The following is a 25,884-nucleotide window of genomic DNA, read 5'->3' as shown; positions in this document are numbered from 1 at the left end:
TTTCCAAATACAGCCCTTTAGTGGATGTGGCCAAGCAAAGGCAGCTCCCTACAAAATGCACTGGGGACAGGAAAAGCAAGAGATTGGGCCTTTCCAGTTTGTGGGTGTTAACACACAAAAACAAGAGAGCTTTTCAACTTTGGATGTGAAAGACTTACTTCCAAACAGAAAAAGTAAAAATGGTGCACACAGCTCTTCCTTTCTACAGATTAAACAGGCAGGATTTCACTCCTGAGACCAGTTGGGCTCACTCCTGTGAACCAGATGCCTTGCTCAAAGGCAAATAGGGGAACTGAGGCAAACTGCTGCTTCCAGTTGCCCATTTGTTAGCATACTTGGAAGCAGAACCATGCTCTACCAAGTCCCAATCCAACACTTCTCAGGTGCTTCAATTTGTGCCATGATTTTAGGCACTGGTTACTAATTGCTAAATCAGACCAAAAAGCTCACGCAGTTGCCCAGGCCTGGCTCCCTGGAGCAGCCACGCAGTCATGGAGAGAAGCATTTTGGCTCAGTGCAAGTTGCAAGAGTGGGCAGGTCTTGAGAGCAGTCTCAAAGAGCCCCTCAGAGCCAGAAACTTTCACAATTCAAGAGCAGATACCATGTTTCCTGCTTAATCTCTTGGCAGAATTCCCTCTCAGTCATGAATAAAAAAATCACTCAGAAAAAAAAAAACTGCCTTTTTACAGTGTATTTCAGGGACTGATCACTTAACTACTTGATGTGGTATAAGTTTAAAGCCTTTTGAAAAAAGGGCTTAGAGCATACCTGATGCCACATGTCTATCGAAGAAAAGCCAACAGTCCAAAGCTGAGTGGGAAAGAGGCTGAAGATCAGCGGGGTCTGGATCTGGAGGTAAGAGCTTTCACATCACACAGCTTGAGTGTCCGATCCCAGGCTGTACTGGAGTGAGCAGGTGTCTCTGTACACAAGAGGTAGCCATAAAAATTTTACCAAAATTTACATTTCTCTCTTAAAAGTCATCACCTACATGATGCGGCGTTTACTAACAAATAATCATCTGAAAAGGTCACCAACCAGTTCTACTAGGAACCTAAACAATGCAGCTTTGGGTTAAGGGTGTGAGAAACATAAAGCAGAGCTGACTCAAGCTGCTTCCAGTGGCTAAACTGAATGAAATGCAATAAATACAGAGCAAACCAAATTTTTCCCTTGCTGTTGGCACACAATATTTGCAAGCAATTACACTGGCTGCAGCAGCTTAACACACAGGAGAATAGTCAAGATACTTTGTGCATTATTTACATAGCTAGTTATGAAAGCTCCAGCCGTAAACTGAAAAGGAAGTTGAATTTTTTAAAATAATTTTGTGCCATAGGTAAGTACACTTAGGCTCTTTTCTCTATGATCTTCCATCTCACACAGTCATCTGCTCTCGGTTCCCTCCCGTATGAAGCATCACAGATTTTACTTGATCATGTCTGCCTTATAATCCATAACCAAGGATGAATTCTGGCATGTTTTTAAAAAACCCTCCAGTCTCACTGTAAAGCAGTGATGAATCCATGTTCTCTGGTAGGTTAAAGCCACAATCAGTTGACCTCACAGGAATGAAATGCCACCATGTGTCCTAGCAGAATGGAAAGGCAACAGCCCCTCCAGGAAAGGAAGAAAAAATCCATGCAGGGGTTATTTTGTTAACCTAACCTGACCATCTCTAAGGTGCCTTGGAGGATACCCAAGGGGTGCTCTAGCAGAAGACAGGGTCATGCTGTAGGGCTCAGCTGACTGGTAATAAGATGAGTGCTGTGCCCTTACAGTCCAGAGCTGACATTTAGATGAGGTAAACAGTGGCGCTACAGGCAGCACTACCTGCAGGCTGTCCAGTGACCTGACAGCCCTGGTTCAGCTCCTGGAAGACCACCACACCTTCCCCATCTCAGCAGCAAATCCAGCCTGGAAGCTGAGCAGGCCCCTCCATCCAAGAGATGCTTCCTCTCAATACGCACAGACACGATTTACATTGATGTGATGTGCGGGCAGCTGCCCTGGGCCTGTACCCAGGGGACACAGGACCCTTAGGATGTCTGACGTATTCCCCTGACCTTCTGCTCACATGCTTTTAGTGAGCTGGAGACCAGGTTATGGCAAACACCAGACACGTAGTGTCTCTGTAGGTCATCTCCCCATTTCCAGATATTCTCTGGTGCCACCCCAAAGATCAACTCCCTGTCTCCAAAGCAAGCACAGATTTTCCAAGAATCCTCTTTCAAGGGGAAACCTTCTCTCTTCACTGCCCTCATCCCTGAAGCAATGCTAAACAGCATCTGGAGTCTACTAACATGGATGTATTAGGACTCACTTTGCAGGAGGACTTCTAATGTCATCACCAGGACACTTTATTTTTCAGTTCTGAAGTGCTATAAGAAGAGACAAAACAACAACAACCAAAAAAACACAAAACCAAAACCAACCAAAAAAAACGACCAGACAAACAAACAAACACCAGCAAACGTTAACTAACTAACTTCTGATCAATGCTGAGATCTAATGAAGGTAAAACTAAACCAGAAGAAACAAACGCTTCCGTTTCTGGAGTCTGGAAAAGAGAGAGGAAAGAGACAGACCTTGCAGGAGGAGGGGGCTCAGGTGCCACCTTCTCTCTCTCCCCATGACATCCATCCATAACCTTCGCTGCCATGGTCCCAGCAGCAGAGCTGAGCAAGGGATGATACAGACAGTAGCTCTCCAAGCCATTTTGGGAACAACTCTCAGAGTCTGAAAGCAGCATTTACAATGCTGGGTAGCAACTGGGAGAAGAATCACAGTATGATCCAGTAATCAAGGAAAGCAGTCAAATCCACAGAATATTTTTTAACCCATAATAAAAAATAGCTTCCTAAACTTTATTGCGGTCACAAAGTCAAAACAAAATTTGATTAAAAAAAATACAATTATTGTGCACAGAAAATTTTGAAAAATGTCACTAAATCCTCAGGGGAAGAACAATGAGTGCCTTTTTAATGAAAACCAAGCTTATGGATTGCTGGTTTCTGAAAGCAGCCTGGTAAATGTTTTTTGTTTTCCAATAAGCAAAATAAATACTGGAACAGACTCATGGTCCTTTCCCTTCCATTGCTCCAAACCTCCTCATTTCTCAAAGTGGAACAAAGGATGCTTGCCCTCCAATTTTAAAACCAGTAGCTGGTTCCCCAGTGTGCTGAGAGGCAGAGGTGGGCAGGGCAGTGGAGGAAGGCCAGGAGACCCTGATGTATGCTAGAGATTGCGATGAACGGGCAACAAGAAGCAGAACCTGCTCCTGACAAACTAGATTGGGAAAGTGCCTGGAGATGGAGCTTATCGTGCCACAACTTGAACCTCCCCAAGCAATTCACACACCCATGTCTCTACATGAAAGCAATGAGATGGGAAGGAAGCACAGTTAGGGTTTGGCGCTGCTCAAGCCCTATGCAATTACAGGCAAGAGTAAACATCTTATTCAAGGATGAGCAATCATCCCGCAAGGGAAAACCCTGAGGCTTCCAGCCCTCCCAAGAAGGTCACAAATGAGTACAGGAAACAAGAGGAGACTCGCACAGAGGGAAGGAGCTGAATCTCGCTGCCCACAAGTGAGGAACTGAACAGACAGGTCCACGTGCGCCAGCGCTGGGCACAGATTTCAGAACAAGTGTTTGGGCAGCTGTAGCACCACTGAACACTCTGTTTCTGAAGATCCAAGGACATTATGCAGTCTTTCTTCCCAATATAGCAATTGCCACAAAACCTCCAGCTTGGCAGGAGCACCTAATTTAGTGCTCCTGACAAAAGTCTTTCCTCCATGGCAGGAAGAGGGGGCACCATGAAGCTGGCAGCAGAGGGATCCTGAAATTGTACCCAAACACTGGTCAGTCCTCCCTTAACACACCTACATGCCCATCACACAAGCTTCAACATCTCTAAATCAAGCCATGGCTTAAAATAATGGGTTTTAAATTCATTTTTTACTTCCAGTATCATCTGCTTAGTATAGCCAAGTTTCCTTTCCAGATGCCATTTCCCATTCACTAATGCCCAACAAAGCATGAGCTGTACAGTGTCTGAGCCAAGAAATTAATACTCTGAAGACTCACTGGTAGCTATTGAGAACACTTTGCAGAGCTGTGGGGGCTCCTAGCAGACAAGCATATACACTTCTCTGTAGTCACATCCCACCGCTGTCCCACACAACTGGGCGACTCTCAGCAGGCTCAAAAGTCTTTCCTCCGTGGAGAAAGAGAGGATGTTGTGAAGTTGGCAGCAGGGCTGTTCCTCACAGATGCAGGGGATCCTGAAAATATATACAAACTCTGGTCAGTCCTCCCTTAACACACCTACGTGCCCATCATACAAGCTACAACAGAAGCCTCAAGAACTGAGACAGGTAACATGTCAGCACACAACATCTAGGTACCAAGGGCCTGAGGAAAAGTCCATTGAACTCCTTCAGTGGGCTCAGAAGGGGACAACTGACAGCTCATTTGTTGCCATAAGTACTTGTTTCTCATGTGCTGGGGCTGGCCCAGTCAACACTAGCTGATTAAGCTTCATTTTTTTCAGGGAGATATCTGGCTGCACAGCAACTACTCTTCCTGCCTGGGCTCAGAATCCCCTGTGGCAGATCGTGGAGAGGCCATATCAAATGAGCAAGTACTTCCCAAGGAACTGCTTGGGAAGCCCAGGCAGCCGCCCAGCCCGCAGACATCTCCTTCCTTTGCTCAGTGTCCTGCTGCATGGAGAAATCCTTCCTGACCCAGACATTCTGCTGGCAGCAAGAGGCCTCACAGCCATGGTGGTCAGAGCCAGACTGGGGGCTCTCCGGCCAGGAGGCCAGAGCAGGCCCTTTCCAGCACAGCCCTCTGGCTGCAGCCCAGGGGCAAGCAAGCTCTGCTCAAAAAGAGCAGGACCAACAGCACCGAGGTGAACAGGGGCAGCACAGCTGCCTCCCAGAGCACCCACTCACGCTGGTCCTTGTCTGTGAACACTGACTTTGCTTCCTCTGGTGGTTTCCTGGGGAGGAGGAAGAGGGAGTTTCCTGCTCTGCAGACCCACAGTTCCACGGAAGCGTCCACAACCTTCGCAGCCCTGGGACAGCCATCACAAGTCCCTGGCTCTGCCCCTGCATGGCCACATCACATACAATCCCCGAGCCAAGGTGCAGCCTTCAGGCTCACGAGAGCAGCGGAGAGTTACCAGTAACCACTCCATCTGCGCCCTGCTCTCCCATCAGCCATAGACAGAGGCAGGAAAATCAGTGGAGAAAAAACAAGCTCTTCCTGGGAATGCCCTAGCTACCCTGAATCAGCAACAAGTTTTGGAGGATGTTCAAACTGGTGGCCTCTGAGAGGCCTTCAGAAAATGCTTTTGCATCCCTTATGTTGTTGGATATATCCACACATACAAAAGCTTTATGCATTGGTCACATAGACAACATTTCTGGGCAGTAATGAGACAATCAAACCAATGGTTCACTCATAACATGGCATTCAATGTAAGCTTTTCCCTCACTAACCAAAGCACAGCCCATCTACCAAAACAGACTCAGAGTCATTCCTCATTGATTTTTTTTTCATTACTAATGACGACAGCCACAAACTAAGGGTACTAGGAAACCAACAAATGTAAATTACAAAAATTCTCTGAACAAACCATAAACCATACTCCACAAAACTCTATAGGATAAATAGAGCCATAACTCAGGGGCTATGAAAGCTATTCAACGCATTCCCCAGCAGCACCACATGCCAGCTGCCTGGACAACTTCATTATGGATGGCTTGCAAAGGTGTCCCCAAAAACCAGGTCTTTGTACAGGGCTCATACGATGGTGTGACTGGGAAAGGAGAGGCGAGGACAAGCAGAGAGAGAAGAACCTGTTAGCAGCTCCCTCCCATGCCGCCTCCTGTTTGGGGGAGCTAGACCTTTGCCTTTGGTTTTCGCTGAAGACCAGAGTTACACTCGGTTCAAGGCAGAGCTCTTTTTCAGACATGCCTCAGTTGCTTAGTGAGGTACAGCTGCAAGAACTGGAAGAAAGGAGTTAAAAAAAAAAAAAGGCTCTGTGGTTAATTACAAGTATGCTAACATGGTAAGAAGATAATGACTCTATGAGCTGCATTTCCGTTCAGAGATAATGAGACATCCTTTGCTATGCAGAAGAGTCTCCCAGCAGAGCAAATGCAAAGGCTGACAAAGGGCAAGCAAGTTGGAGCTGCCAAAACCCGCTGCCCCCTTACCAGTGTTGGCCAACACGGCCAAGCTTTCTTAGCAATGGGAGGACAGAAAACAAAATTAACTGACTCCTGGGAAAGAAAGTAGTTTTCCCTTCTCCTTAGGCACTACCTGGCCACTCCTCGGGACCCCCGACTGCGCAGCTGCCCCAGGTTTCCACAGATGTCGCAGATGTGCCCTGCCTCACAGGGCCCCTGGCCCAGGGAGGGATGCAGAGGGGACAAGTGCATTCTGCTGCACTTCTTGAAGCCTGGACAGGCAGAAATGAGCTGCTCATGCTGGGAAGCCCCAGCAGACTCCAGGGAAATGCACAGAATCGCACAGAGCTGTTCAGAAAGAGCCACAGCAAAGCAGCCCGCAGCCCAGCGCTGATCATCCTAAATCCCTTGACTTGAGTGAGGCAGGGGCTGGTCCATACCTGTCCCCTCTGAGAGGGGGCTGCTTTTCAGTACTGAAGCCCCCAGGAGCACTTACAAGTGCCGCAGCCTTGTGAAGCCTGTATTCAGCTGCCCATAGAAAAGGCTCAATGTGGGAACATTAAAATAATCCCCAAAACTATGTAAGCAAAATCATCATCACGTACACAGTCACTCTAGCCAGCGAGGATGGAGAAGCCTCCTTTCGCTGAGATTGTTGCCAGTGTGTTTCCTTGCCACTCCAAATTAGTCCTGGAGCTGACAGGGCAGCAGGATGGAGTTTCCTCTTGTTTATGTCTTGAGTCCATCCCAGCACCTCTTCCAAGAGCTCCTTTGCTGATCAAGCAAAGTTTCAACTGATGAGATTTTTTTTTAGCATCAATTGCTAGGAGAAGCTGAACAAAGCTTTTAACAAAGCCTCTTCAACACTGTAATGAGCACATTATTGCTGAAGGGAAAGAACGAAAAAAGCTGGGGGCGGGCCTGTATCTAGGTCAGCATCAATCTCCCTTTGTCACCTATACTCTTGTTTTATGGGAAGCATGTGAATAATAAATGGCCATTATGGAAAGTGGAGGAGAAGAGGCAATCCTGAGAAATTTATAGATAGGAGAAAAAAATCACATTAATAGGAAGTAATACAGAGCTGCAAAACTGTTATAAAAAAGGCATTAGAAGAGCTTCGTAATTGGGGTTATTAGACACAACTACAGCAGGCTTTTTTTTTCCTTTTGGGGTGCATGTCACTGTGACGGATGTCACTTTCAATAGCGTTAATAACAATAAAATATCCGTGTTAAAGCTGAGTACATGAACTTTTATATTGGTGTAATTTACTGCATTATGAGTTCCCATCATTCAGGAGCTAAAGACAAAAAGCTCTTCTTTACGATGTCGATAGCCATGCATATGCTTTACAGGAAGAAGCGTTTCTTTAAATATCTATTATATGTTAAATAATACTTTTAACTTTCCATTACTCTTGTCAGGAGAGACAGGGGTAAGCTATTCACATTGCTAACACACATCATGAGCTGGATTTGTCATTGCTCTGTATCTGGTAAAGTCATTCACAGCTGTTTTTCCTGCCACACATACAAGAGATTATAATAGACTGGACAGAGGCTACTATTTTTTAAAAACTACACATGCATCAATATGATAATGAACGTAATGTTAAGTATCGCTCATTTGCCAAAAGAAAGAAAAAAAAGGTTTCTCCAGTAGAGAATTCACTTTCAGCACTGCACTGAATTACAGTCCTGTACCTGCTACAGCATTACAGCCACATGCACTTCAGGTGCTTAGAGTTATAAATACAATAAGCATCAACTTGTTTCTATCTGCTCTCCATTGCAGAAGCCAAACAACTGCTATAAGGAACAACAGGCTTGGTCTTTCTCAGGCTGCGAGCAGAAATCACAGTGGCATGAACAACACAAGCAGAATGTCAGGTGTGAGCTCCATGAAGAAAGAGGGAGGAAAATAGACGATGGTGGAGCCTTTGGCTCCAGCAACAGAAGAGCTACCTGTGATCTGCTCTGTGCTGCCTGCCCAAGCTCCTCCATGCCCATGGGCAAGTCGCTTCTCTTTCCAAAAAGTGAACGCCTCCAGCTAAGCACCGTGATCACACAAGGACAAGCACAATGAGGCCTTGAGGCACTGCAACGAGAATTCTCCCTGCATCAAGATAGACTAGTTCCAAGATGGTGTGGAGCTCTAAAGCAGACCAACCTACCCACACCAAAGGCAAAAGCACTCTTGAAGAATTAACTTCAAAACTGCATGGAAGAGGACTTGATAGATACCACCGTGACTTCAAAAATGGAGTGGGCATCAGGGAACTGAGCTACAGCAGGCTTAATACTATCTAAAAATCACGAAAGGGGGAAATTTTCCTTCTTCCTGCAAGTCAGACCACATAAGCAATACAATGCAATCATCTCCAGGTGGGCTTCTGCTTTTACGCAATCACTCCCAGTGCCTCTTAACCAAGAGCCCATGTCCTTAACAGCGATGAGTCCTAACAGCTCCCCTCAGGAACTATATGGCTGGGGGCCTGAGGGCCAAGGGGTCTGCAGGGCACTGGACAGCAAAATAGTCCTGCTCACATTCAGTTTTGCTTGTGTAGTCAACCAGTTCACTTGCCTCCAAAGGCAGACCTTCCCCCCCACTCCCACAGCACGAACACAAAACCCCAGCTGGGTTGTGTGTAGCACAAGGCACAGGCACTGACAAATGCAATCAGCTCCCCCAAGCTGCACTTTAAAATTGCAAATTACAGAATAGCTTCAGTGTTAAGAAAGGATTAAATGACTGGTTTGTTTCCAAAACAAAAACACTGCAGCGTGGCATTACTGAAGGCCATCCCGCCCAAATGGAATTCGATACTTCATTCAAGCCCAAACATTTTTCTTCCATGTGTTCAGCTGATTAATTGAGGATTCAACTGTTTATGCCCTACTATGTGGTGGTTTGGGGTTCTTTTTTTTTTCTTTCCTCTTAACAGTAACTGTATTTGACCAACGTGACCGTTGCCTACACACATAAAAAAGGCTCTGGTTGGCACCTCAGAAGTCAGACAAGGCAAACAGGAGGATTCTCTCCTTCCTTCACCTCTGAACTAGATGAGCTCATACCTACTAAAGACCCTGACTTCTCTTTCCTTGTTCTTTACTTTGTGAGCCAAACTCCACTCTCCTCACCTCTGCCCAGATGGCACAGCTGCCTCTCTAAAAGTCGGCGAGGTCTCTTCCTCTGGCCTCACTGGTGTTATCCACCTGAGCTCCGCAGAACTGGACCCGAGATGTCTGAAGCTACCTGCCATCTCCCTGCCTTCTACTGTTTCTTTCACAATGGGTAGGCTGCTGAGAAAATATTTATTTTGCATTTGAGAAAAGGTCATTGGCTGGTGGTGTAAACCACTCTCCCCTGAGACAGCAGGAACAGGAGTCAGATCCTAAAAGAGAAAATCAGCCTAGAGTCTTTTTCCTCCTCCTACATCCCACTCGGATGGCATTAAAAGCCTCTCAGTGGCTCCAAGCCTAAAGAAAGAAAGACATATTTCATGTCTCTCATGAAATTTGCCTCCATGAGTCCCTTGTTCCACTCTCAGCAGGAAGCTGGGCTCGCCCTAAATAGAAGCGAGGTGGGTAAGAAAACAGGAAGATTCATTTCCTGCAGCACCAGGGGCTGGCAGGAGCAGTTCCCTGTCCCCCTGCGCGTTCCCAGGACAGTCCTGCAAGGCGGCACAAGCAAACACATGAACTGGAGCAGGGGCCAGTTGCACTTGACTGGCCTTGCCTTTGAAATACACTTTGTCAGGTGTGCTCCTTCTGCCCAGCTGCAGAAGCAGTGACACTAGCACACATCAGCTGCACAGCAGTGCTGCAGCGCAGCAGGGGACACAGGACATGAAACGAGTTTGGCAGCATAACTCTCAGTCAAAGGATGCAATGCACTTCCCTTTGCACAACATGGTGTTTTGTGCCGATTTCAAGTTCGCTTTTTACCAGCAACTTGGTGGTTCCTTTGTGGTTTCATGTGCACAAAGAACAAATGGGCATAAACACCCTATGATTTCAATTTTAAAAGATCTCCCACTCAAATGCAAGGACCAATAAAGTTAATAAACTATGTAATTACAATCCCAGAGTACACATATGTCTGTACAAAATATCCCTTAGCATTGTGACCAGCCACCCAGAAAACCTGCATCCTGTAAATGCAACTGCCTGAGTAACATCAAGCCTAATTCAAAGACCATTAAACAGAATGTGAGCCTGGCTGTTGGTTTCAGTAGCTTTGGACCAAACCACTTCAGCACATGAGGAGTTTCACCATTTCCTTGCTTGCACAGGATATATATCTGTCCATTCAGACCAGCAGCAGCTGTTTGACATGGAGCAGCGGCTGGAAAGAGCAAACGTATTAAGGAGGAGGGTGACTGAAAGAATATACGCTTGGGGAAAGGGGAAGAAAAGGGCAATTTTAATAAGAATGAAGATCGCTGGTGTACAGATCCCTATCTGGCTTTAAATGACTTAGCTCCCATGGTGTAACAGCACAGCTGCAGCAGCACAGCTTCAGCATGTGCAGTTCTTCCTGCCCCAGATCCTAAAGACGAGGTTTCACAAGACACTTGGTTCAAACTAGGACCTAATTTCATTTCACTCCCCATGCTGTCCCCTGCTCCCCACAGCACCACCTCACTCTTCCTCTGCACCAGCTGCTGCACGGGTCTGATCCCCCGGGGAACCGCTTCATCTCAAAATGACAGCAGCAAATAAGCCGTGAGGGAAAGCAACAGTTGTAGTTTTTGGCTGAGCACGAGGAAAGCCAATTCACAGGCAGGTAGGTGAGTAAAGAAGTTGTTTGGTTTTTGCAAGAGTTCTGCAGAAAGCACCACACTTCATTCGTTCACCTCCAGAGTCATCCATCCTCCCTGCTGCTTGCTGAGGGGTTTGCACACACACACTCAAGGAAGGGATACTATAGATAACAATCTGCTGAGGAAAACATCACACACTGACTTCAAACATGAACGAAAAGCTAATTGTGGCTGGGTCAGGACTTCCAGTTACTTTGGCACCTTAGTGGTCACCCAATATGATATTTTGGGCAGGTCATATTCCCTGCTCAGGGCTCAAGTCTCTCCTCTCTCCTTCGAAGAGGAGAGTCGCTAATAGTTATTCTTTTCTACAGAGCACCTACAGGCAACTCTGACAGACTGCACCACTGCCTGGCAAGGGTTCCAGCACGTTTTGTTTGCAGCCAGCTCCGTCCTACGTGAGAGGGATGGAAAGGTGGGCTGGATCACTGCACAGTCACTTCATTCAGGGACCTGCAAGACAAAAAGGTCTGCGAGTGCAGAGAAAGGACAGCTGGGGAAGTTGCCAGAATTAAAAGATTAAGAAAACAAGAGTTGCCACTACAATCATTTGTTGCAAGGTAGAGCCCCCATGGAGAGCTGCCTCTGTGCAACAAGAGCACATGGGATACAGAAAGGCAAGTACTTGGCTCTTGCTTTCCTTCAGTTCCCTAATCCAGCACAAATGCATTTGGGGATTTATGGATTTTTGGAAGCTTCCAGCAAAGCTCAGGGCCTGTTTCTTGGGTTATTGTTTTCCCATCTGTTTCTCTTCATTTTATTCCATCACAGAGGCCCCATCGTGGGACACAAGAATGTGACCGGAACAATAGGCAGAACTTGCTGCCTCCAGGACCGCAGCGAGGGCAGAGCCGCCACTGCAGGACGAGAGCCAGCGGCTTCTATATTTAGCCCTTTCTTGCTTATTCCAGATCACATTGGCACCCTGCATGCAAGAAGTCAGAAGGCTTTCACCACACCACTGTCCCTGAGCACTGCGCATCCAGCAGCGCCCCTGAACATAAAACATTCATTTCCCTTCTAATAAATGCCAACAGGAAGACTTCCTGCTCCCCCCTCCCCTTTCTAAATCCCTATTTTGACAGACTTTTTTCTTCATAGAAGCAAACTAAACAAAACCATCTTCTCCTCCGCAAGGCTAGCGGAGCTGCCCTGGAGCAGCAGCAGGACTCTGAAGTTTGGACAGCACAGCACTGCCTGTCAGAGCTGGGCTCTGCAAAGAGGCAGAAATGGGTGAGCTTGTTTCCCCCCCATGTTTGAACCTGAGCTAAACTCGCCAACCCACAGAGACTTGCCCCAAGCCCACAGGCCAACACCTGAGGGCAGGGTGGGTGAAGAAGAACCAGGTCTGAGCACCCACCTGGCCTCGATCACTGCTGTAGATGCCTCTCAAACACAGCAAGCCTGGGACCACCAAGCAAAAGCTCAGGTCTTACTGAAAATCCCTCCCCACCACATGCCAACGCACCTCTTTACCACCTGGAAGGCTGAGGGGCTCCTGCCCTGCAGGCAGCCAAGGTGACTGTGGCTCCAACAACAGTGCCAGTCAGCACTTAACTCATTTGCTTCATCAAGGCCAGGGGGTCCTGCAGAGCAAGAGAAAAACACATCGTGTCACCAGAAACACTTACCTAAGAGTTGTGCTGCTTGAAAATAGTTCAATGACAGATAAGTCCTCTTTCTGCTGCTTCCACAAGGGTTGTAAATTAGGACCAGTCTGCACTTTACCTCTCCAGTTCTGCCAAAGTTCTACCAAAGGCTGCTGGAGTTCCCGTGAAAGGTTTGAGCACACAGGTGCCCTCCTTGGCACCTTGCTGCCATCCATATTGCTCCTCCTGTGTACCAACATGTTTCCACACCCTGCCTTTTCTCCTTGCAGGCATTCCCACCACTGCCAACTCCCCATTCCTCCTGAAAGCCCTTCTACTCTAAGTGGTTATATCAAGGAGAGAAGGCTGATGCTGGATGAGATGTAAAAAAGGTTTTGTTTTGGTTTTTTCTTTTTTTTTTTTTTTCCTTTTAAAGTATATCTGTTCTCAGAAAATCAGCGGTACCTAGCTGTGCCCAAGCACGGATGAAGAAACTACATCTGGCAGTATCACAAACCACACCACTAATTTTCATTGTGGCCTCAAACTTGCTGCAGGTTAGATTTTCCTCCCTGAGGTATTTGTTTGCAAGGGCTGCTCTGAGGCAGGGGTGTCTGATGAGTGTTCAGAGAGGCCTGGACAAAAGGCACATAGTTATGAGGCTGAGCAGATTGTCTTCCCGCAGGTTGGGCTCAGCCCTGCTCCTGTTGTGCTCACTGAACACCTTTGCACAGGCACATCAGCCACATTCACCTGCAAGGCAGATCCCCTCGCCTTCACTTTGTGTCCTGGAGCCTGGCTTCACTGCGCTCGCACCGAGGAGGCAGTGCCCGGTCAGCGCTCTGAACAGCCAGCACATGCCAGCACGCTGCAAACGAGCCCTGTGTGCCCAGCGAGTCTGGAAGGAAGAGAACGCTTTCCGTCTGGCATTCCTGCAGGTCTCAAGACAGTGGTTCCTTATCCGAGGTAGAGCAGAGAAGGGAGCTGGAGTTTCCAGTGGAAGAAGCTGACAGAGAAGTAATAGCAACACTTGAGGCCTTGCTTGGCCAGTAAAGCACTGAGTAAAAATATCATTCCATTCTATCTTGCAGACGAAATTTTCCACCCATCAGTCCCATGGCATGTGAGGCAATACTTACTTTTGCATTGACACAGCTCCTCCTCCATCTTCAGCACCAAAAGGCTTTTGAGACACGAAACAGACCCTGAAAATCACTTGCGTACAGGTAGACACATGCACCCGGGAGGACTTCCCAGGACGTGAGGTCAAAGCCCTGTGAGCACAGACAGCATCATTTCATAACCAAGCCTCCTCCAAAAATGATGAAACTCTCTCCACCAAGCAACTTTGGATTTCATTCTGCCCCTACAGGAGATGCTCCATGCCTTAGCACCACAGTAAACGGCAAACACCTTTAATTTCAAACCCAGATTAATATCAGGTCCTCACCAGTCTTATACCATCCTTACCTTTAAATTCTCAGAGCTCCTCCTCTCTCCTCATCTGTTGTTCTTCTAGAAGCCGTATCTATCTCCCTGCAGATACAGAGCATATACATTCCTTTCATGGAGCCATAGAAAAATTGTGATCCTTTCTGGACCCCATGGGGAGGGTCTGGGTCCCCAGCCCTGCTGTTCCACCACCATTGGCCACCAGACCCTGAGGAAATCACTTCCCAAAAGCAGAGCTGGGCAGTGAGGCCCAGCAACACAGACACTTTCCAATGGGGTGCAAGGCACAAGATGATAAAGACAATTATGCAGCAGGGTAGAAGGTGGTAACAGGCTTAACAGAGCCTTGCAGAGCATGAACAGAGAATAACAAGCATACATATAATACCAGAAGCTTTGGCTGAGTAAGGATTATAACTTTACAGGTAAGTGCAATCAACGCATATGCACAAACGTTTGCGGTGCAATTTCATCCACAGCGGAGCAATCCACTGGGTACACATGTTCAAATGCGCACAACACCATCACTGCACAACTAAAAATCCTTTCCCATAAAGCCACACAGACTCCCTTGGGCAGAGGCCAAACAGTTAAATAAAAAAAGTCTATCCGGAGTGAGAACTCTTCAGAGACATTACACCATCTGGAAAGAAGAGGGGGTCTTACTCTGGGAACGCTTGGAGAGCCCGACCTACCGCGGTTAAACACGTGCCTTGTCCAATGTTAATTCCTGGGGAAGAGCATCTCATCATTCCCACCGCCTTGTGCAGCAGGACCTGCAGCGAGCACACGGGCCGGATTCTGCCCCACTCTCCAGACAAGAGCACACAGCCAGAGCCCAGGCAGGGATGGCGGCTGGCCACTCAGCTTTTGCTTCTTAGTCAGGCCACACTCACAGTATTGTTGGTGACAAACAAAAGCCATTGCTGTCAGTGTGGGCTTCTTAATTTCCTTTTATTATGTCCCCACCCATGTCATGCAAATAACGCTGCAGTTAGCTTCCCTTGAAGCACTGGGCCATGGAAGATTGCGCTGAGCTTCAGGAGGGGGCACAGCTGCAGCAAAGGCACTGCCTCCCTTCCACCATTCCCCAAAGAGACCAGGCACTCCCAACAAACAGGAACAAACGGAGAAAAAGAGAAAAGAAAAAAAAATCACAGGACCCTGCTCTCAAAAAGCCTTTGGTATGCAAGCTGGACTAGGACAGCAGTAGTCAGTAGCAATCAAACAGGACTTGGCTTCATTCACAGATCTGCCCCAGGAGGTGTGTCCTGGTAAAGAGTAGCATTTTAGATGGCCATATAAAATCTCTGTATTTCATAGTCAAACGAGGTCTGTCTCCTGAGGGGCTGCCAAGAGTTCAGCTGGGCAGAGGCACCACCCACATGCCTGCAAGCACAAAGGAATGACCCTGGAGAGAGATGGACCAGGAGCAACTAACACATCCAGTGGGAGCTCCCATCCTATTCCCTTTCTGCTAAGACACAGGCAACGTGGAGGAGCACAGAAAGTCTCATTTGGCAGAACTCAACCTGTATAAGGGCTCTGATCCCTGCTCTTCCACTCAAAGCTGGCCCAAGCAAGTCTTGGTACCCACCTCTGTCTTGTGGTGGCAAATCAAAAAGAGAAACACCTCTCTAGAGATGAGAGGAGAGGTCAAAACCCACTGCTTTAAAGCTCAGAGCACAATATAAGTCAGTGTCTTCAGCCTCTTAACAAAAGAAAAGCCTCAGAAGTAGCTCAGCCTTAAGAGGCATCAACCCAGTGGGAGGTCCCAGGGCCAGAGGAAGGACAACAGGGCACAGCTCTCACCCCTGTAGGACAGCACACAGCCAACGGACCAAGCGATATTCAGCACAAACAAAAAAAGCTCTTTGCAGCCTCTGCCTCACAGCTGCTCATCTGTATTCCAGCCCTTTGACCCTGACAACTCTTCCGGCTGGGAGAGATGGGGCCCATCATTTCATCTGCTCCCTCCCATCACTCTCCTGTTCCAACATCCTCAGCTCATCCACCCCCACTTGCTATAAATCCGACTGCTTCCTTCACAGGGTCACCTCTCTGCAAGAGAAAGAGCCTCTTGGCTGGACATGGAGTTTCCTGGATGTCATCTGATCAGGATGGGGAAAGAGGAGAGAAACGTCTTCCTCTGGAACACAGAGATGGAATTGGTTGAAGCAGCTCCAATCAATTGGGCTGCAGTATCTAAGATGGTATTTTGATTCCAGTCCCACAGCAAGAGACAGCACAAGGCCAGGCGAGGGCAGATTACATGATCTCTCAAAGCCGCCTTTCACTACAGCACAACATGTCCTCTGTGTTATTAGAGGGCTTTTTCGGACTGAATGAAATAACACTCTACAGCTCTTGATTCCTACCTCAGGGCAGCAACAGCATCTCTCCAGCCCATCCTTCTCCAGCGAGGAGATTAAATATCACAGATGAATCGAAATTCAGTCAATCAGCCAAGGCAATCTGCCAAAGTAGCAAAAAGGAGGCAGGTTGGGGGAGAGAAGGCACCTGTGTACTGAAGTGACCTGTTTAAATGCTGATGATGAATGTCAAACTTCTGGATCTCTCCAGGGCTCTGAGAAACAGAGGAAGAGAACACAGAAGTGGGAACCTTCCTTCTACCCTGGAGGATGGGGACAAACACACATCACTTCCCAAGCATCAGCTGCGCTCGAGAAAAGCAGCAGACTCAGCTGGAAAAGCTGAAGACACAGTATAAGGCTAGTCCAGCCTAGTTCTCAGAACTCAGACTTGGTGAGGATTTAGCAAGGAGAATGAGATTCAAACATGTGCACTGATTCAGGAATTGAGGAAAATGCACCTCTCAGCCTCAGAGATTACACAGCCCCAAGGGGTTTCGGGAAGTCCCAGCCCACAAGACCCTCAGAGCAGAAGTGCAAAGATCGAGCTTCCAGACCCCCTCAAGCCTTGATGGGTGTCTCCACACAGGGCGTTTCCACTTTCCAACAGTGGTAACACAGCTGGAGCCAGTTCCTTTGGCCACAAAAGCACAAGCTGTTGGGGTTGGAAGTATGAGAGACTGTTTTAGTGCTTCTCTGTATTTTAGCCACATTAGGCCCAGGACAGCTGGAGGCTAGGAACGATTCGCATTGTGCTACCACATCAGAGTCCTGCTGCTCTGAACCAGAGCTCTGTTGCACTGCAGTGCTTTGCACAGACACATCGAGAAGGTTTTCCTCTCCTACCAGCACTGGGCATCTGGGTAACCTGTGAGCTACAGCATCCATGCTGCAGAGGGACTGTCAATGCTCAGAGAACAGGCAGACTTCAGAAATCACTGCAATGTCTTTTCAGGAGTGTGCAAAACCCTAACCACCTCAGAAATCCCAGGCCATCAGGGTGCGAGGCCAGAGAACACAGGTCAAGGTTCTCAGAAATGGGACAGAAAAACCACACCAAGAAGTGGAGAAGTAAGCTGCGGGTCTCTGAGAGGCGTACATGCACCCACACACAGGCGCAGTTTCTTTGGCTGTTTATCAAGCTCAGGAAGGAAGAGGGATCGGTCTGCCAGACAGATCAGAGATGCTAGGGCTGTCATATGATGCTCCCTTTAAGAAACAAAACCCACAGAGTGTGCACACACAGAGAAGAAACTATGAGGAAAGCCTTGAAAACAGCAGAGGAAACCCTAACCCCGCCCCAGAGGTGCTACCTTTTAACTAAACCCCATCCTAGAAGCTAATGAAAAACACAGCCAAACTTGCTCTGCTGTAGGCAGGCAGAGGACAATTTTCTGTACTGCCCTGGCACCTCCTGCCCATACCACACAGCAGTTGGACAAATCCTTTCTCAGCCCGGCTATGCGAAGGACAGGGAGAGCTGCCTGGTCCCAAGCCTCTGCTAAGGGTGCTCACCTCCCTTTGGAAAAAACACTCACTGTGGAAAAAGAGAGAAACGTCAAATATCCCTTCCTCATTCCCAGGAGCTTTGACTGCAGCTGGTATAAAAATCAGTAGAGTCAATAAAGCCACTGGCTGTGGACCCAGTTAGAGATGGAGGAAGGTTTGGCCAGCATAATAACTGTATCCTGGCCTAGACGGGAGGGTTTGCCTCTTACCCTGACAGTAAAGCCCTTCGCAAACTCCTCATACACCTCTACTCTGTTTACAGCCTCTGCAGAGTAAAGGAAGAAAACCCTCGGCGGGTTGTTAAGAGGACATCGGGGCACGGCTGAGGTTCCCATGCCTGTGAGTGCAGGGGCACCCATGGAGGGGGTCAGAATGGGAAACAACAAGAGCCGTACAGCATCAGATGCTCTCCTGCTCCGTTTTTTAACCACTCACACATGAAGCCCAGATGGTTTCCAGAGTGAGGGAGAAGGGTGTGTTGCTTACACAAGCAATGCCACATTTCAGTAAATATCATATTGCCATCCAGACATTCTGGACTGGATCCAAGTTCCGTTAGGCTTTGCTCAACTGGGGACCTGGCTCCTCCAGCAGACAGCAAACTCCATTCGTGCTCAACGCATGTCTAAGGCAGACACACATTTTTACCAGATGATTCTTGTTACACCTGGCACAAAGAGAGGATTTCCAGTGTTCAGCCAACCAACCTCTGCTTCCAGGCTCAGCTCCGACATGAGTTAACTCTTCCTCAGCAGCACCATGCAGGACTGTGCAGGCCACAGCAATCCGTTTCTCCCACTCACCTCTCTGGGGATCCTCAGGTTCCTTTCACGTGCTCCATCTCAGAACGTTGTGCGTGTATGCGCAGTGCTAGGAAGCACCTGGTCTATTTGTTTGATAACTGGCACAAGACGAGTACCTGCACAATTGGTAGTCCCCCGAGATGAGGTGTTAATATCTCTTTGTAACATCAAATAGAGAATAACACCTTGAGTTCTTTCCTTATGTCCTTTTCAAATGATAATTGCTAAACTTGTCTCTACCATGAAAGAGTGGAGGTAGCAACCACCTCTTTAACATAGTAAGTTTAAAGAAATGAGGGAATTCTCCAGTATGGATAGTCCCAGGGCCAGACTTGTCCTTGATATGAAACTCTAAACACAATTTTAAAAGATGGTCTCCCCAGTCCTGATTACTGCTTGCTGTGCTCGGGTGTCAGAGGTCTCTACACACTACACAACCTCTGTCTAGTAGCCTACCTGGCTTCAGGATCTCATACTAGCCAAGGCAAACAAGGTCTCATCTAAGGAATTCTTGCAGGCAGGCTCTTTAGCAGAGCTCACCTTTCCAGAGCACAGTACTCCATGTGTCCCTCAACTTGCCAAGGAGCAAACGCGACCATGAACAAGCAGCAACAGCAGGCATCAACAAAACAAAGCAGGAATTATTCCCCCAAAGAACCAACCTGTATTTTCTCTGACCAGAATTTCAAAGCCTACCGCTCTTTTGGAAAGCGCAGCACATCTTCCAAGGAGCTTTACTCACCCCCTCCCTTTAAAAATCAAGCAAAACTCCCGCAGTCTTGGCAGAGGAAGGCTAGATGTCCAGCTCACTGGTGAAGATAACAAAGCAGGGCTCCCTTCCTACAGCCCACATGCATGAGACACACCAGAATGGACAACAACTTTGTTGAAGCCAAACCAGAGACCTGACAGCTTTTCTGGCATTGATTTTGCACACCAAAGTCAAAAACACACACATGAACCAGGGTGGCATGGGTTTAGCACAACAAAACCTGGAGTGGCTGCACAGCCAAGTCCTCCCCACACATTAGATGGGCTAGAGCAGGAGGTGGGCGCTGATAAAGCCACAGCGGGAGGCACTGCTGAGCCTGTTCTTGCCTTCTTAAGGAGCACTAACATCAAGTCTGTGGAGCCTCTCTAACTCATTTCTTTGCTCTTCTGTGACTTCTCAGCACACGGCTGAGCACGTTTCCTCTTCCCAGCCCTCCCAGAGCCCGTGTACCGCACACCCCCTGCCTTCTCCCTGGTGTTGTGTCTAAGCTCCCAAACAAAAGGAGATACGCCATTCAGAGTAATGACTCAAATAAGCTTTTCCACCTGGGAGTAAATAAATTTATTTTAAAAACCCAAAGCAGGTATCTAATATATAATGCAGCTCTCACAGATCAGAGCTCTGCTTGGTTTAGTCTCAGCCCATGAGCACAGGCATCCCTGAGCCCTGTTCTCAGCTGTTACACTGCTGAGAATACACAATACACAATCATCCCTACAAAAACTCTGACAAACTGTAACAGTGAGTTTTACAGCACACACACACACATACCAGCATGCTGGGGGGCAGCTCTCCAGTTACTTCCCTGCCTTCCTCAACACCCTGGAAGCTGGTTCTGGCCTTGTTCAGACACTTCGCTCCCTCCTTTTGCAAGCTCTGTGTATCTAAGTACATCTCCCACGTCTACTCCTTCTGTGGGACTCATTCTGTAAATCTTACTATTGCTACAGCAATTTCCCAGTCTGATCACATGCCTTGTTGCATTACCACAGCAGTGATAGCTGGTTGAACCACACACCACATCCTTGCAATTGTTTCTATTACTCACAATTGACTTATTTATTAAATTTCAGCTTGCCGAGCCTTGCCAGAAGATGAGCAAGATCCCTGTCACCCCTCCTTGCTGTTGATCAGAGTGGCAGAGGACAGGTGAGTAGGCTGCAAGTTTGAGCTGTGAAACAGTCCCAGGAATTTTGTAAGGACGTGCTTTCTCCAGCAGCCAAACTCCCTTGCATCTAAACATCAGGGCTTGAGTCCTGGGAAGTAAACTCTTGAATTGCAACAGAAATCAAAAGGGAAAGTAGATGCAAATGAAGCCTAAATTAATTCATCATTTTAGAGCAGACAAGTATTTCCACAGACTTGCTTACAGCATGGCACCAGCCGCAGTTCCTGCATGCAAGTCTGTCTCTGCACCCACCATGACTTGCAGGTCTACATAAGAGCAATCCACAAAAGTGAAGTGCCTCTAGATGCAAGTAACTCCGCTTGTGGGGGATTTCCTGGGCTTGGAACAAACAGCCTGATGGCTCCTGGCCCTTTGGAGGCCCAACCCACCTTCTTGTGCTTCACAAACACTCCTCTGACAAAAGACACTGACTCCTTGCTTTCAAAGGGGAACAAACAGAAGGCAAGTTCAGACAAGGCTCATGGCTGCTTGCCCAGCCAGGCCTCAGCTAGTCCTTCATAGTAAATATTTGTTCTTAATTACAGTGCCGTTTGCCCCGGGAGCTTGCCTGCAATCTGTAGGAGGGAGGGGGATTATGTTGTTGATAGGTAAATAATAGCTCTTTCATCCAGAGAAGCCAGTGCATTTTCCAAAGATGAAAGCCTCCTGAATACTTTCCCCATAGGTTAGTGTAAGGATTTTAAATCTTTGTCCCACTCAGGGGCATGCCAAAAACCCAACAGGTTCAAAGAGAGGGAGATGGAGCTTCACTGCGACATCTCCCCTCGCAGCCCTCCTGCCAGCAGCAGTCACACAGGACACACTCAGCACCAGCACTTGGCAAAGTCAATGCTCGGCAGGACCTAGTCTGCCATCGTGACATGAAGTGAGGACAGTCTGCTGCTCTGCCACACTCTGCCATGCCTGGCTGTGACACTGAGACACCCAAGCCAGGCAGCCAACATGAGATGGAGACAAGAACAAACCCCATCCCTCTGGTCCCCAGGTCCTGCTCCTGCCCAGCAGACAGCCATGCTCCTTCATGCCCAGCTCCTGTCCAGAGAGCTCCCAAAGGGCCGGAGCATCTTCCAGGGAAGGGCAAGGCACTGCCAGCCATGTGAAGCAATCCCACAGACGACATGTGGGAAGCAGCCGGTTCGCACTCCCCAAAAGCTGACAAGCATGAGTTTTGATCTTCCTGCACTCAGCTTCCAAAACATCAAGAATACAAATATTGTATCAGTGAGATTAAGGGAAATGTAAGCAAGACAGCCGACCTCTGCTCTGTCTGAGGAGGAGGTGAGAAGTGACTTCCTCCCACCCACCAAGAGAAAACCCCTCTGACCCTCAGGGAGGCAGGGAAGGAACACAAGCATTCCCCTTCTCTTCAGGCCACCTAGCTAATGTCTGCCAAAGCGTCCAGTATCTTGGAGTCAAGCTAGTTCCAGCCCCAGACCACGTTACGCATTTCTTCCATAAAGAAGGAAAACAAACAAAACCAATGACAACGACACACAAACACACAAGAAAACAACAAGAGACCACCACATAAGACCCACAGGCAACCAAAACCAGTATCTCCCCATGCTATAGCCCCTGTGTTCCTAATCCATTCCCAGTAACCAAGCCCTGTACACAGAGCAGAGGATCGATGCCAGCAAACATGAGAAATGAGAAGAGCCTTCAGGGAGCAGGCCCTGAGCTTTCGGGGGACAGCCAGACATGCAGTAGTCTGACATTACAGTATTTAAAAATCCAAGATAAACTGCACCCCTTCCCTCACACATTCAGCCCATTGCTCACAAGAGGTTTTTTGCGTGTCCCAGCCAGGCAGGAGCAGCCACAGAGATTATACTGCATGTTTAATGCCCAGGAAACCAGCACAAACCCTCCAGCACCACCTCTGCTGCTCTTCCCCCTCCTTGTCTTATTGTTTACAAGCAGACTTACTGGGCTTTGATTTGTTCCTCTTTCCAAACATCACCCAAGTATTTTAATTTTTTTTCTCTAAACTCTTCTTAAAAAAAATAAAATAAAATAGTGCCATTCCCTCCCCCAGCTGTAAGGGACCGGGCTGAAATCTCTGGCCAGCATGCAATAAATATTTGCGCAGTCCCTTTGTAACTTTATTTATCTCTCCTTGCTTCAACACTTGAATCATTTAGCATTTTTTCCCCCTCTTACCCAAGATCTTCAGGTTCCCAAACAGATTTAATAATCTGAAAACCCCCAGTCCAATATCTTCTACTAACACCTTCCCAGTGAGCAGGGTTTTTCAGCTTGACCCATGTATGAAACCATCTGTGGTATGAACGGTGGGAAAGAGACAGATTTGTTCCATGCATCCTCCTCTCCCCTCCCCAGAGCTGGGGAAAAGCCAGTCCCAGGCCTCACAGCTGCACTTTTACACAAGCCCCAACTCCATGAGCAGTTAAGGCAAATGGTTCATTGCATTATGTCCAGTAAAGAACTGCACTGGAGCTACGGGTCCAGAAATGCAGCTGCTGTCAAGCCTTTCCTCTGGTATGTTGCTGTGTCCTACCCACCTGAATCTCTTTATGACATCCTTTAGATGTTTACTTTGCTTCCTGCCACTAAATTCATCAGACAGACTTCCTTGCTATTATGGTAGTTATAAGGTACATGGTTAGAGGCATATTTATAGTGTGCCTAAACAAGGAGTTAATGCTATATATCTATGTAGGAAACACAGCATGTTTAGAACAAGATGCCAACAAGGAGGGAAGTTCTGAAAGGCCACTTTCAATCTTTGTTTATCTCTGACTGAGGCTGAATCTGTAATAGAACAGTCTGCCAACAAGCTCCAAACTACCTAGACCCTCCACCTGTAAAAGAAAAAGGCACCTTAAAACCAAAAGCAAAGTTTTTCAGCTTGACCCTTATATGAAAGCAGCACTGGGAAAGAAAGGTCCATGTTGCTTGTTCAGAGTCCCCCTCCTGAGCTGCTCTGAATCTCCCAAACCCAGATCATCAGCTTACAACCTTGCCAACAACAAAAGAACTTGGATTTGGGGTTAATACGCATTTTCCCTGTTGAAAGTTGGGGGCAGGGGAAGCACACAGGCAGAGAGCATAAGCAAGTTTACATACAAAGGGTTGAAAAGGAAATAAAAAGTGTTTCATCAAAACAAATTACTTTCACATTCATTTTTTTGTTCCTGATGCAGGACAAACTACCTTAAAATGTTAGCAAGGAGGAAATGTGTTTCTCCTAACCTTGTCCTGTAGCATAGATGCAAACTACTACCAGGGAAGCAGAGAACAGGGCTGAACAGATTTCTCACCAAAACCTGTGAGCCCAAAAAAAGCTATCAGGTAATAGCAACTACCGGTGACTTCTGGAGTGAACTCACCTTGAGACCAAAGCAAAAAGCCCAGGCTCTTGATCCTTACAGTTCCTTGAAATGAGAGGAAGGATGCACATATATTTAATTCATTCAAAGTTTAGGCACACACCCCCTTACCTTTGGCAATGCAGAGCATAAATATTCACCAGAGAATGGAGCAGGACAGGGGAGACCAAAAGAAACACTACACATCTTGTGAGTCACAGCAAGCCAGAACAGAGGATTCATTAACAGGATTCAGGTGATCCTATTAGCTTTGCAATTGCTGCACATCAGGCTGCAGAGTAATTAGGGCTGCAATTCAGAAGGACTTACCAGAACATTTTTTATTAAAACACAGTTGTTGTTAATCAGCCTGACTAAAGTCTTCAGAGCTATTAGCCTGCTACTCAGAAGTCATAATTACTTCATCCACTGGGGAAGAAGGCATCAAAGAAACAGCCTGGGATCATCTGCAGGTTTAGAGGACCAAAGGAAAGCCAGGGGCCATCTCCCTTTGGCATCACCACAGGCTTTTGATCAGGTTTCCCAATGGAGCCCTTGGGAGGCCAGGGCAGAATGTAAGAACATCAAGCCAACACAGGAAGGATTTGCCATCGGAAGTATGCCAAGGCAACACCCAGATGTATTAGTTGACTCAGAGTTACTGCATAAGTCCTAATTGCTGCCTAAAAGTTTAGTGGTCCACCTGAAATACATGATCTCTATCTGCTGAGGATGTTTGGCCACCTTGCAGCATCTCACAGAAGCAGGGCCCATCCTTCCTCTTCTGGAGACAGAGCATTTTTCGGTGCAGACAGACTCAAGTGCTCCAGAGAGGAGTAAAGGGTGAGGAGCTCCTACCAGAGCGGCTCAGCAGGATCGGCTCCTGGGCTTCCCCGCGGATGGCTGGCTGTGGGAACAGGAGGATGCACCTCAGCTCCAGTCCCTGACTGCGCTGCCACCAGGCTAAGGCAGGCTTGGTTCAGGTGATGGAGAACTGAGCTCAACAAGCCTGGCCACGGGGCTGAGAAACAGTGAGGCATTGAGGCACCTGCTATCCTGCCCTGCTCCGCTTCCACAGACACACACACAGCCCTGTTTTTGAGCAGGAGAGCACACACCAACAGAGGTGAGAGAAGAAATGATTTCCCTCTTCGCCCTCTCAAACCAGACTTGCCATCGAGGGACAGGGGCTCTGCGAGTCAGGCTGTCCCCTCTGCCGCCAGCACTGCCCATTTCTCTTCTTAGCGCCCCTTGCTCTGAGATTTACCACCAGCACACAGAACATCCCTTCCCAGTTCCATCCCCACCATGCCAGCCGGCATGCGCAGCGAGCACGCTCCGGCCAGGAGGGAACGGGCAGGCTGCACGGCCAGGCTGTTCAACCGCAACACCACTCCTTAATAGTGCCTGTGCAACCAGGTACTCCGTAAGAAACCCTGCCAGACCCTCCGAAATCCAACACCCTCACCCATATTAAGCAATACAGACAGTTTATTAACAGTCTAAAGGGAAGCTCAGAGAAGAGAACATGATAAAAGAACAAGTAGAAATATGCATGTACACACAGGCTGTGAGGACAGGGAAATGACAGAAGCAAACCCTCACCACAGGCTCTGAAAGGGAGGAGATCTGTTTGTAATTACCCAGGCACCTTCAGAAGAGATAATGTGGACTTTTATACTCTGGAGGGCCAAGACTGATGCATTCTGCTTTGCCCGCAGTTTCTAAATAACTGATCTGATACACCCTGAACAGCCTGTCCCAGTGTCCATCCTGGGCTTGCTCTGGTGGGAAGAGACAGGGTCTCCCTCAGAAATCTGCTTGGATGCATGGCAC

The 25,884-nt window shown here is 47.8% G+C and overlaps 1 protein-coding gene across 7 annotated transcripts in view; it reads right to left on the bottom strand.

Moving 5' to 3' along the window:
- DUSP7 (dual specificity phosphatase 7) overlaps positions 1-25,884 on the bottom strand; it is a 330,623-nt gene that overhangs the window by 281,970 nt on the left and 22,769 nt on the right. For 2 of the 7 annotated variants that reach the window (XR_010475028.1, XR_010475029.1), the window contains exons 1-8: positions 20,299-20,426; positions 14,090-14,155; positions 13,759-13,893; positions 13,373-13,625; positions 12,499-12,616; positions 11,354-11,483; positions 4,092-4,288; positions 769-922 (exon numbers count right to left, since the gene is read on the bottom strand). The gene's annotated coding sequence lies outside the window, so the exon portion shown is untranslated. Of the gene's footprint in view, positions 1-768; positions 923-4,091; positions 4,289-11,353; positions 11,484-12,498; positions 12,617-13,372; positions 13,626-13,758; positions 13,894-14,089; positions 14,156-20,298; positions 20,427-25,884 lie in introns of those variants that run through there. The other 5 variants (XR_010475030.1, XR_010475045.1, XR_010475031.1 and 2 more) reach the window with 5 other exon arrangements.

This window comes from Columba livia, chromosome 10 (genome assembly GCF_036013475.1).
Source record: "Columba livia isolate bColLiv1 breed racing homer chromosome 10, bColLiv1.pat.W.v2, whole genome shotgun sequence".
NCBI classification, from domain to species: domain Eukaryota; kingdom Metazoa; phylum Chordata; class Aves; order Columbiformes; family Columbidae; genus Columba; species Columba livia.
The sequence above is the reverse complement of the archived record's forward strand: the minus strand, read 5'-3'. Positions and strand labels throughout refer to the sequence as shown.